The following is a 15,000-nucleotide window of genomic DNA, read 5'->3' on the forward strand; positions in this document are numbered from 1 at the left end:
CAGCAACCATGCAACCAGTTCTTATCATCTAAATATTGACCATGGTTTTGGAATAACATTTCCGAATTATCCTCCCATTCTTCAAGTCCTAGATAATGATTTAGCCGGTGTCCAACTTCAGATGTTTCAGATATAGTATATGTTTTAGAAGAATCCAAGCACAGCATGTGTATATCAGAAAATAGGTAACAAAAATATGAGTAAACGAACATAGGTAATTATAATTTGAAACTGTTGACAAGATGGTGAAGCTGTTAGAGTATTTAGAAAAATAGAACGGCAGAGCCTGGTGGCATTCCGAAAGAGATATATCGAAAATACGAAGACAGCTTCTATGAAGAATAATATCAGATGAAAAGGAAATCTTGAATGCAGTGAGATGTTTCTTTATATTTGTGTATTATTCTTTTTTTTTTAATTCTATTTTCTTTTATTTATTTATTACTCTTTTTCATACAGCGAATCTTGACTAAAAGTGAAGCTGAGTAACTGATCGTTTCATCAAGAGGAAATAGGTTGAGAGGGAGAAAGAAAGAAAGAAAGAAAGAAAGAAAGAGAGAGAAAGTCAGGGGGGAAGGGAGATTGAGGTAAGAAGAGAGAGAGAGGGCAAGCAGAGACAGAGAGGAAGATGCAGAGAGAAAAGAAACCATATTAGTTCCCTTGCAAATGAGATAAAAGAATGATAACTTGGAAGATTATTTGAAAAATAGAATGTGGGAAAGTGGACTGGAAGTGTGACATGCTGAAAGGAAATGGTAACAGACTGACCCAGAAGGATTGTGAATATTATATCTCACACATATTCTATTTAAAAAGCCTGGAGAATGAGGAAGTAGAAAAGGAAATGCTATGCACGGATGTATACACCAGCATCGTTTTCGAATGGATATAAAGTCAAGAAGGCTGTCTTAAAATAGCAGCGAAATTTCCCTCAAATCAAACTTTCTCCTGTTAAGAAATGACAGCATATATCGTGTATAAAGACGTCATAGATTTTGGGGAATTGAATATAAAACAGGATGTGGAACTTGAAAAAGTCGATGATGGTTCTATCCAAGAGGAAAGTGTAGTTCTTAAATTCTTTTCAACGTCGTCCACCAAGCAACCTAGTTCGCCGTAGCCACTACACAGAGGAACAAAGCCTTCTCTGCCTTGTTAAAGATGGGTGGTGGCACGATCCATATTATGGGTTCAACCGACAGTCAGATTCCTTCTACATGCGATAACATCAATTCCATAGGTCAACTGTGTAGGGATACTACGCGAGTGCATGCAGTGCTGTTTCAACACGTTGCGTGCATTTCGGGCAGTGACACCTAGCGGCGCTTCCGTATCTGGAGAAGACTTTTCAAAAAGGCAGAACTCATCGGTAACACTGCCAGGCCAAGGAATTCTAGAAGTCATCAGTTGTAGTTCAGGCCCCGAAAGTCTTCGTAAAGTGCTCCATCGAAAGATCTATCCCCAGCAAATTTTGAATTCTTACTATAACTATTTCAACTCCTTCAGCTCCATTTCCTCGTATATCTCCACTCACCATGTGCGTGTTCTTGTGTGTGTGTGTGTGTCTTGTAAGTGAGAGAGAGAGTTTTATGTATATATATATATATATATATATATATATATAATATAGGATAAATTCTTTATAAGAATTTATCAAGTAGTCAGCGTGAAAAAAACCTCATAATGAAAAAAATAATGAAAAAAATTACGTAATGAAAAACATTCATCATTTTTTCATAAATATAAATAATTTTATATAAAGGGCATTAACTGTGTAGTAATGCCTCACGCTTCGAGGGACTAAATCAGTCAAAAACTACCAAAAAATAAGCAACATATTTACTGAAAGCGAGGGAATGCAGCTTTCAAAATTTATCTCTTTAAGAGATAAATTTTGAAAGCTTCATTCCCTACGCAGTTAATGCCCTTTATATAAAATTATATATATAAATATATATATATATATATATATATATATATATATATATATATATATATATATATATATATATATATATATATGAGTGTGTGTGTGTGTGTGTGTGTGTGTGTGTGTATGTATACATACACACATAGAGAGAGAGTGTGTATGTGGGTGTAAGTGTGTGTGTGTGTGTGTTTGTGTGTGTAGTTTTACATTGACTCACTGTCACCTAGCCTATTATGCGCACTCATCCTGCATTTCTTGCGTTAATTCTCTTTGTATCTCTCTTTAACTGTTGCTCTTTCTTTCTAATCTTTCTGCAAAGCGTGACAGAAGAATCAACGAGTGAACCACCTAACCAACCAATCAGCCAACACACCAACTAGCATTTATATCAACAGTATCATACACACACACGTATCCTAAATGTATGTATGACATCGTGAACGATGTGTGTCTGCCTGCCTGATTACAGCTGGTATTTTCCCACTGATCACACACACCGATATATATATATATATATATATATATATATATATATATCTACATGCATGTATGTAAGAAGCGCTAAACTATTTTAACCACACAAACCAGTCACCATCCGTTCCGTTTACGCAGATGTATACGTCAACTCGTCTTTGGTCAACATCATTCATACTTTCGTTAGTTATTTAAAACGGAATCTGTCACAGATTTGAAATCCAACCACGTCAAACAGGTGTTCTGAAGCCAACGTTTCTACTGCATTACGAATCCTTCTTCTCCTGTAGGGCACGTTTTCAGGCATTACCTTCCTCTCTGTCTATAATTAATTGCTTAATGTAGTGTCATGTTCGGTTAATATGAAATATCTTCTCGATTAAAATGCGGAAATATAGGATTTCAGAAAAACAAATATCGTTTATAATTTGAAGAATATGACCTGAGAGTTATCTTCGTGATGAGGAAAGATGATGACTTCACGTCGTGCGGGTTGGGATATATATATATATATATATATATGTATATGTGTGTGTGTGTGTGTGTGTGTGAGAGAGAGAGAGAGAGAAACTTAGAGAGACTTAGAGAGACACACAGACAGACAGGCAAACACACAGACAGACAGAGATAGACAGAGAGAGAGAGAGAGAGAGACAGAGAGACAGAGAGACAGACAGAGACAGAGAGAGACAGAGACAGAGAGAGACAGAGACAGAGAAAGAGAGACAGACAGAGAGAGCGACAGAGAAAGAGAGAGACAGAGAGAGACAGAGAGAGAGAGACAGAGAGAGACAGAGAGACAGAGAAACAGAGAGAGCGTGTATGTGTTTGTTTGTGTGTATGTGTGTGTTATATATATGATATATATATATATATATATCATATATACATATATTCCTTTATTTGTTTCAGTTATTTTGACTACAGCCATGCTGGAGCACCGCCTTTAGTCGAGCAAATCGACTTATTCTTTGTAAGCCTAGTACTTATTCTGTCGGTTTACTTTTGCTGAACCGCTAATTTACGGGAACATAAACACACCAGCGTCGGTTGTCAAGCGATGTTAGGGGACTCACACACACACAAATATATACTTACATATGAATATATATATATATATATATATATATATATATATATATATATATATATATATATACATACGACATGCTTCTTTCAGTTTCCGTCTACCAACTCCACTCGCAAGGCTTTGATCGGCCCAAGGCTATAGTAGAAGTCACTTGTCCAAGGTGCCATGCAGTGGGACTGAACCCGGAATCATGTGGTTGGTAAGCAAGCTACTTACCACACACCCACTCCTTATACATACTATAAGATATAATGTATTAATATTTATACATATGTATATATATGCAGTATATGATAGAGGGAAGATGTAATATACGGGAATTTATTATTAACCACGACGATTGTTTCGACACATTTCTCATCGATCCCGCACAGCTGTTTTTATCCTAAATACGGGGTGGTATCAAAAAGTTCCCAGTCTGGTTATGTTTATTAAAAAATAACTTATTTACTCAAGTTTCAACATCACCTCCTTAGAAATAGTCACCTTGCGCAGCAATAACACCGGTCCCAACATTCCTGCCACTTTTGCGATCAGGCCTGAAAGTCGTTTTCCCGTAAGCAAATCGCAGGCCTTCTGCAATTCGTTCTGGATCTCTACAACAGTGTTAAAACGGCGACCGTTTCAGATGTATTTTCATCTCCAGAAAGGGATGAAAGTCCGCAGGTGCCAAATCCGGCGAATAGGGCGGGTGCGGAGCGATACCGTGTCGTTTGTTGCGAAAAACTCACGTGTGAGGAAAGCTTCACAGATCTGGTCGCTTTCGTCGAGTGTCCTCCCTCATCAAACGCTTCAAAACATCGCAGTAGAGCTCTCGACTGACGGTCTGAGCCTGGAGGACGAATTCTTGATGCACAATGCCAGATTTCCAAGGGTGACGATCATGGTAATTCTTCCAGATCAGTCATCATCTTCTATGATAGTTCTTCCGATGTTGAAGCGCTTATGCCACTCGAAACATTACATGCGAAGCATTACCTCGTCGCCGTAAGCTTGTGGAAACAAGCTCAACATCTCTGTAGTACAGTTCCCAAGTTAAACGCAAAATTTCATGTTGGCTCTTTGTTCCAATTTTCTGTCCATGACAAAAATCAGAGACCACAGCATACACGTGATCACAAAAACACAGGCTTCATAGCTTACGAACTAAACACAGCGATGTCACTCGGCACACTGCCTCATGAAGGCCACTGCTAGTTCTCACTGAGCACGCAACCACGTGCTGCCATCCGTTGGAACGCTACAGAATTAGTCCAGAATAGTTTAGATACCAACTCGTAGTGCTCGACCATCAAATGTGTCCATCAAATGTGTGATTCACAGAGATTAAGCTACAATATTAAGTAAGTCATTTCTCTACGTATGATGTCACTAGTCAGAGAATCTACACTGTTAACTTTTGCCCTCACTGTAGATTTATATATCTGTAGAACAGAAATATATTCAAGAATGGTGCTGGAGGCAAAATACTTCATATTTCGATGACAAAACCTTACGGCCACCTTCCGGTATTTAAAGTCGCTGGAAACAATAGCTTTCTTACAAAGTCCGGAAATTCGGCTCGACTTTTAATCTATGGAATGTCAGAAACTTACAGCCGTGGTTTACAGCAATATAATGTCCTTTGGTCATACTTACGTTACATCGAATGGAATGCATGCCACTCATATAAGATTATATATCAGAAATCTGGTGCAAAAATAGGATCAATATATATGCATATACATATACATGTACACACATACACATGCACACACACACACACGCACTCACACGCGCACACACAGACACATACATATATATATATATGTATATATATATATATATATATATATATATATATATATATATATATTAATAAATTATAGGGTGGCAAAGAAAATTTTAGAAATTTTATTTACCACCAGTGGTTTAGCGAGAGTAAAAACAGTCAATAGACTATGTATTATTCATTAGAAATGCAGAGACGCCTATAATAGGACATCTACTCGCTAGAAATAGCAGCAAAAATACTACACACCACAAAAGTTAGGGATAATTTCGAAATTATTCCTTTCGAAATTATCCCTAACTTTTGTGGTATGTAGTATTTTTGCTGCTATTTCTAGCGAGTAGATGTCCTATTATAGGCGTCTCTGCATTTCTAATGAAGTATATATATATATATATATATATATATATATATATATATATATATATATATATATATATATATATATATATATATATATATATATATATATATATACATACATATATATATGTACATATGTATATACATATATATATGTACATATGTGTGAGTATATATACATATATATATATATAAATAGAGGGTGCGGTGAATAAACTGTCGTCTAAATTACGCAAAAATGAAAATAACACTGACATCTCATATTAAATGTGATGCTGTTTTAAAACGTCGCAATGATCGATGCATTGCTAAGTCAGCTTCCGCAGTAAAGGGCGTCTTTTGAACCAAGCCCCCAGCTCAAGTCATGATACTGGGAATCGTGGTGTCTGATGGAAAATATATGCCTCTCCACTTTTTCAAGTTTGGGGAAAATGGGGAGGGCTGACGTTTATAATAAAGTACTGCAGTATAAGGGTTTGTGTCAGCTGAAGTCTAACTACTCCAACGGTAACTATACGTCGATCCAAGATGGTTCTCCTGCTCATACGGTGAACAAAGTACAGAAATTGGCGTGCCAAATTCTAGCTTTCTTCCGGCGCAGACTTGAATTTCCTGGACTATGCGGTATGGGAGAAAATTAGAGCGTTCTACCAACAGAACTTCACATCTAAGTCTTTCTCATTTTAAGCAAATCCTGAGGAAACAGTGGGACAACAGGGCTGCGTACTTCATCATGAAGAATTCTGACGCTTTCAGGCGGCGTGTGAAATCTGTGGAGGACAATGAAAGCAGATCTATTGACTGTAAAATGCAGGATCACAAGGTTCTCTGCAATCTCACGCTGACCAAGTCCACCTTCAGATTGATCCGCAATATGGCCTCTTTGAAATTTGGACACTTCAAAGGCTTCCTTTGTACGTGGTTAAACAGTCCTGAAACATAGAAACTGAAGCATTAAAATGTCAATTTATGAAAAATATAAACATTTTCAAGTCAAAATAAACATAAAACAATGTTCTATGGCGTGTCTATTTCTGTCATGTCTGTATATATATATATACACACCCACACACACACACACACACACATATATATATATATATATATATATATATATATATATATATATATATATATATATATATATATATATATATATATAAATGTATATATATATATATATATATATATATATATATATATATATATATATATATATATATATATATATATATATATATATATACATATATATATATATATATATATATATATATATATATATATATATATATACATATATTTTACTAATTATACATACACACAAGTATACGTGTACACATACAAACTGCGTACTCATGTACGCCAACGCATACGCTTGAGTAGATGTTAGGTGATATATGATGTTGTTGATGTACACGTACATGTAGTGATTATGTAACGGGTATGAGAAGAGGACGAACATAATCATAAGCATGTGCTTGTGTGGGCGGATACAGAGCATTGGCGTGTGTGCTTGTATACGATGAACTGTTGTATATATGTCAATGAGTTTATATGCATACATCTGTAAAAGTTAAGATATTGGTTATTTATGCCTGCGTTTTTGCGATACAAGTTCATTTGTTGGCATGAATGTTTTAGGAATAGTGTATAGTTAATGAGATATATTCGTGTTTGATACATGTGCGGCCTGTCGAGTTGAAATATATGTGTAGGCGTTAGTTTCAGTGAATGTGTGTGCGTGTTCGTGTGAGGTGTGATCTTACGTTTAACAGTGTGTCTGTATGCCTGTGCACTCGTATGCCTGTGCACTTGTGAAATTCTGCTTCTCTACACATGGTAAGTTTATTTTATATGGATGTTTAGATACCTAGCATTAACGCATGCGTTATTTATAATGTGTATGCGTGTGTGTGAGAGAGAGATGTGTTACCGTGAGGTGCAATGTCGAAATGCAAATTTCGGTGTGGTTGGGTGCAGTTATGTGAACATAAGCATGGAATTCATGCCCGAGGGGGTGAAGAATACGTAGCGGAAGATACGTTTTGTTTTCTTTTTCCATTTTATTTTTCATTCCTTCTTTTACATTGCGAGAAGTAGGGTATTCATGTTGGGAAATAATACGGAAAAGCGAAATGTAGGAAACAGTGCGGGTTGGGGGTTTGAAGTGAAGAAGGACAGATGATGTAGTGTTGTTTAAACGGACGTTTTATACACGTTTGAATGTGTGATTCGCTGATTCGCTGACTTGTGGCCTTTTTTCCAGTGTAAGCGAGAACACGGAGCTAAAACTTTTACACAGTAAATATCCCTTCTAGTATTATAAGTGATATAGTCAGTGACTAGAAACGAATGCTAGTAGTGTTTTAGATATAAGGACGTGTGTTAAAACGGACGTAGAGCAGCAAAATGAAGCAAATTGGAGTTGAGGGAGGTTGATCAACAAGGAAATAAACTGGCCAAAGTAGACACCCTTTGAATAAGGGAATGGATGTTCACGAAATTTGGGGCAGTTGGCTGAGGGTAACTGTAGGAAACAGAAATTAGGCAGGATGGGCCATTGATTATGGAAAAGACTAAGCTAAACAGACAAAGGTGGAGGGCGGCTTCGAGGTATGAGGGTGGGGATTTCATCAATGTTACTTATAAGGAGGGCGATATTTTTGGCAACTGTGTGCTTCGAATACACGTACATACATACATACATACATACATACATACATACACACATACATACATACATACATACAAACAAAACTACCTTGTTGTTGATGTTGAAATTCCAATGAAGGAGCCTTGGATCTAGGCTAGAAACTAGTTCTTTCTCTATTGGCAAGAAATTTTGAAATAATGAAATCTTGAATAATGACATACATACATACATACATACATACATACATACATACACAATGAGTCCATTACATATATACTCAAAAGCTATAGGAATAATATCTGCAGAGGTGGTGAACTACTGAACAGGTACTCTGAGAAAACCACCGTCAAATGCGACCTAAAAGAGGCTGGACTGTCTTACCTAATCAGGAGTTTAGAGGAGAAGTAATCATCATATCAGCAAAAACCAAATCATTAATACACATCCCATAACCTAGATGGTAACAACAACACTGAGAGGAAGGGTAGCCTCTCCTGGAGCTGTGATAGATGCATCACTTCTACCTAGAAGGATATGCTTTCCCAAACCAGGAACAGGAGATAAATATTAGATAGCACCAAACCACCATATTGTGATAGAAAATGTCGGCTCTGCTGAACAAGTATGGAAGATATCACCTATATCATTAGCAGCTGTCCCGAATATCTACAAGACAATATCTTTCCCTGAGGCATGAAATAGTTGCAAAGACTATTTACAACGCTATTTGCCGGAAGGATTACCTTCACGAACACGCCAAAGTATGTCAAAACCAGCATGTATTCAGACATTCAAAAACTAGGAATACTGGTGGAACACAACAAAAACTACAATTCGGTATAAACATAACAGATCTGATATTGTTCTATGGAAAAGAGAAAAAAAATCCATGTACTGTCGTAAGGTTCAGCTGCCCAGCGGATGTGAATGTACCCTCAAACATCCAGAAAATGAACATTTGTGATGAATTAATGCAGAACATACAGCTTTTGTACCCTGGTTATGAAGTTTCAGTTGTATCTACCATCATAGGTGCATTAGGCTATGTACCAACAAATAGATACAAAAACCAAGAAATACAAGGATTTTTGTAGAAAGACCGAAAGAAAATGACGAGGATTCTTCAGATCCAATCTATAAATGGCACAGTGAAATTTTGTAGGACGTTCCAAAGATTTTGCATGTGACATTCTTTAGATGAATAGATGCACATACTTTGGTGTGTGCATCGACAGCCGATCCAACACACCAAATCAACCACAAATTTACAAACATCAGAAAGTCTTGACGTTTTGTTGCCGACCGGTTTGAACTATCTTCGGAACTTAAATAAAACTCAAAGAAAAACACACCCACGCACACACACGTGTGTGTGTGAGTGTGTAGATATATTTTAATAATGTCATGTAATTATAATATAAATGTAAATATATTTGTTATACCTGTGCGGATTTCTGGCTCTGCATAAGAAATGCTCTGCCTTCATCAGTGATTTTAATGTCAAGTTTTGACTGCTATTTCCAGCGAGGTGGTATCTCTTAGATACCCTAAATTATAATTTATATATATATATATACATACACACATATATATATATATATATATATATATATATATATATATATATATATATATATATATATATATATATATATATATATATATATGTATATACACATATATACACACATATATATATATATATACGTATGTACATTCTGTTGTTTTTGCTTGCATGCGTGACGGTATTCCAGCGCTCTGATTTCAAATTCCGCTGTAGCCAATCTGATTTTCATTGTTTTGGGGTTTCATAAATAACAAAACGCCATACGTGTGCGACCACTTTTTTTACAGATGCCCCACACAGGATTTTCCATTGAGTTTAGTTTGGGAGGGCCGAGAAGGTGTTTGTATCTGCTCGTCAGTATATAAGCACTTATAGTAATTAACGAAAGCGTGACCCGTATTAAAAAGTTATACTTGTTTGCGAATGACGGCAATAGTGTTTGAAAGGAGGCGTGATGTATAGATGTGTATAAAGCAAGACGGTATATAGGAATGTGTGTATGAATGTAGAATGAAATATTCTACTGCTGCCTAATTAGACCATCAATAAATATGGAAGCAAATATAACTAAAATTCAGAAGTTTAGTTTTCGAATTTATTCAATACATGACTGACTAAATGAATTTAAACGAAAAATAAAACATTTGCAAGAGTAACAACGGACGGCAGCAATAATAATGATGATGGAGATGATGATGATGATGATGATGATGATGATGATGATGATTGTTTGATGTAATCATTTGTGTCTGTCAAAAGTAAACTTAAAACAGATACATCAGTACTAAATTGAAGCAAGCAGCTGCCTGTAGTGCACTCATGGAGAAGCTATCATTAACGAATCTTTTGTCAGATAAAAGAAAGATTCCTGGGAAATTAAATCAATTTATTTCCTGCTTTTCTACATCTCTTGCAGCAACGACAACGTTCTTAATGAATTCATAAGTATTCTTGATAAAAATAAAGGGAGAATTCACTGTTCTCTGTTTGATCTCTGTACAATTCATTTAGAGAGAAACCGGACGGTTTTTAGCCCGGCCTGTTAGGAAGATCAACTATCAAAGATATTTGCCGTAGCATTGAAGATAAACTTGGCCTTCGCGTTTAGCTGAGGCTTCTGACAAGTAGATATTTGGTATTTATTTCGGAACATTGCTTCGAATAATTGAAACTTCCACACTGATAGAGAAATAATGTTTTATATTTTTTTAATTATTTGTTATATTTATTTTATGTAATCTTGCGCAAAATTCTTACCGAAATTTGGAACAAATTCAGATTGCGAAGGGATGAAAAAATCGATTAAATCATTATATGATTATTTAGCCTACGAAGACTGTTGAAACGGAATAAGTAATTCGTTTATTTCATAATGGCTAGATAAAACAAATGTACGTAATAAGCTTCAAAAATACGCAGTTAATCTATAAGGAAAAAAATCATTTCACTTATTTCAAAAGAGTTCATGAACATTCACTCACAAAATGCGGCCACTCACTAAGTTAGATAGGATCTGGACCAATTCAGGCCTATTTAAGCCTTTTTAAGTTTTAATATAGCATATATACATATGTATATATATATATATATATATATATATATATATATATATATATATATATATATATATATATATATATATATGTATGTATATATATTGATCCGTGAGAAAAAATTCAACAAAAAAATTGCTTCCTCTGGTGAGAGATAAATATTATTATTTAAAGGTCACAATACATGTGTTAAAACGCTACTAGTAATTTCGAATTCTTATATTCTTTTATTTGTTTCAATAATCTTGACTGCAGCCATGATGGAACACCGCCTTTAGTCGAACAAATTGACCCCAGGACTTATTCTATGTAAGCCTAGAACTTATTCTATCGGTCTTTTCGGCAAACCGCTAAGTTACGGGGACGTAAACACACCAGCATCGGTTGTCAAGCGATGATGGGGTAACAGACACACAAAAAAACATATACACACAGATATATATATATATATATATATATATATATATACAACGGGCTTCTTTCAGTTTCCGTCTCACTCACAAGGCTTTGGTCGGCCCGATGCTATAGTAGAAGACACTTGCCCAAGGTGCCACGCAGTGGGACTGAACTTGGAACGATGTGGTTGGGAAGCAAGCTACTTACCACACCGAAGTTAGATGACTGAAACAAATAAAGGAATAAAAGAATATATATATACATATATATATATATATATATATATATATATATATATATATATATATATATATATATATATATATATATATATATATATATGCAAATATATGTGCGTGTATAAAGTTATGCGTGCACGCGCCTGTGTGTGTATATATATATGTTGGTGTAAGGAGTGACGTTAAGTCTGCTAGTGTGTTTGCGTTTGTGTGTGTGTATGTGTCATATTACGCTTGTGTACCTGTGCTGGTCGAAGTCTCTTGAAGCCTATATATGTATAATATCGTATATAGACACACGCCCATATCTACATACATATACATTCAAAGTTACCCAATATTATTTGGTTTTAATTAACTTCTAGGACAACATGACTTCTATATTTCGAGAGATATTTTTAGAAAGATTTCCTCTCACGAACTGATTTCAAGTTTGTGTGAAATAATACCATTAAAAGGTTGTTACATTCAAATTAATTACTTGTAAAGAACTTCTCGTTATTGGTTTTGCTAATTAATTTCGTTAATTAATTTGTGCGGCTTTCAATTTGGTTCTATACGTAAACTTGAAATATTCGTTCACTGAATTCAAAGAACATTGAGGCCTTTTCGAGTTTCGTAGTACGCCCACTTTTATAATATTTAGTTTTGTTCTGTGCTTCTTCCTTTGCCATTGCTAACAAGTTTCCAGCGCATCTTTAAATTTTCGTCCATTTGATTTCTATAAATAAGTACCCAATACTGTACTGATATCGATTAAATTGATTGTATTGTTCCCTCACAAACATTGGCCTTAAGAAACCGATATTAAAACTTAATAGCAATTGACAAGGAAACAATGACGAAATACAAAAACCAACAAATAGACCAAAAATGCTAATAATCAAAATATTATAATGAATATTTACAACATTTGTAAATAATGCTAACATTTGTACACAATTGCAATACACGAAGTTTTAATGGCTTATTTGTAGATAAGGTTCTAATAGAGAATTGTTGAGGTTATCACACAATGAAAACACAAAGTTCACAACGGATCATTCACATGGAGAACTTCATTTGCCTGCTTGTTGTGACAAGATAAACAGTGAAATCAGAAATTATTGCTTTATAGATCCCTTTAGAAATAAACATCAATGAAGAAAAATCAACTGAGGTTTCTCCCATTTACTTTTTTGGGGGGAATTTCAAATTATTGTAGATGATAAATAGACAACGGGCGTTTGTATTGCTCATAAATTGTATGTAAAGTTCAGAAGGAGAAGTGAAATAAATGGTAATTGCTTATTGATTTCCTCGCCTGATGGGCTTTCTGTTTTGTTGTTTCCTTAATACAGTTAGTAATTTCTCTTTTACTCGTTTCGTTCATTCCATCTTCATATTTTTCGATTATATTATGTTGTTGCAAGCGCGTCATAATACTGCAAAGAGGTAAATTGCCGACTTCAAGAGATAACGTTCTAGTTTCTATCTTGAGATGAAGTTAATTTATTTACACAGCTTATATACTCTGGACGGGGGAAAAAATGCATAAAAGTTTCATCTTCCTGTTCCATATTGCACAAGATTATAGTTCCTTCGTTGCTGGTTTGCAAAAACCAAAAGTACTCTTTTACTCTTTTCCTTGTTTCAGTCATTTGACTTTTGCCATGCTGGCGCACCGCCTTTTTTTAGTCGAGCAAATCGACCCCAGGACTTATTCTTTGTAAGCCTAGTACTTATTCAATCGGTCTCTTTTTGCCGAACCGCTAAGTTACGGAGACGTAACCACACCAGCATCGGTTGTCAAGCGATGTTGGGGGGACAAACACAGACACACAAACATATACACACACACATACATATCTATACATACATACATACATACATACATACATACATATAAAAATACCTTGTTCACGTTGAAATTCCAATGAAGGAGGCTTGGATCTTGGTTAGAAACCGAATCTTTCTCTATTGGCAAGAAATCTTGAAATAAGACATACATACTTACATATATACATGTATATATATATATATATATATATATATATATATATATATATATATATATATATACGACAGGCACCCGCTTCGATAACGACGTGCGAACGTTCACCTTTCGCCGAACGACTTCCACACATGATTTGTTTGTATTAGTAATACGTGTGTGAGTGCGTGTGTGAGTGCGTGTGTGAGTGCGTGTGTGAGTGTTTGCATCCATGAATATTTGTATTTCTATAAACATATTTCTGGATTTAGATATACGTAAATGAACGTGTCTGTGTGTGTATACATATATATGTGCACACATATATATATATTATAAATATAGATATATATATGTATATATATATGTATGTATATGTGTGTGTCTATGTGTGTGTATATATATTTATATGTATATATACAGAGAGAGAGAGGGAGAGAGAGAGGGGGGGAGAAAGTGGAGGAAAGAGAGAAATGTTACATAGGAATGACAAATTGATGTCATACAGACGTCAAAGAGAAGCAGGTGATATCATCGCGAGTATAGTTTCATGATGTAAAATCTTGTTAGTTACTCATTCTTACTTAACGTGGTGTTTAGGAAATTCTATTAGAATCTCGATCTGAACAAAATTTCTTACGACAGGCAGAGGTAGCGTAATCATGCATCGCAGTACAGGAAATAGTATTATGAATTTAAAATTTGTTTGCTAATTTTGAATGAACTCAAAAGACAAATATTAGAATTACAACGACAATGAAAATAGCCGCACGAAAAACAAATACGAAAAGACGCCTGTTTCATTGTACATTAAAGCTTAGCATGTTTCGAAATAGCTTATATGTATATACATATATATATATATATATATATATATATATATATATATATATATATATATATATATATATATATATATATATATATATATATATATATATATATATATATATATATATATATATATATATATATATATACATATATAT

The sequence above is a fragment of the Octopus bimaculoides genome, chromosome 15, assembly GCF_046866305.1.
Source record: "Octopus bimaculoides isolate indiv1 chromosome 15, ASM4686630v1, whole genome shotgun sequence".
In the NCBI taxonomy this organism is placed as follows: Eukaryota; Metazoa; Mollusca; class Cephalopoda; order Octopoda; family Octopodidae; genus Octopus; species Octopus bimaculoides.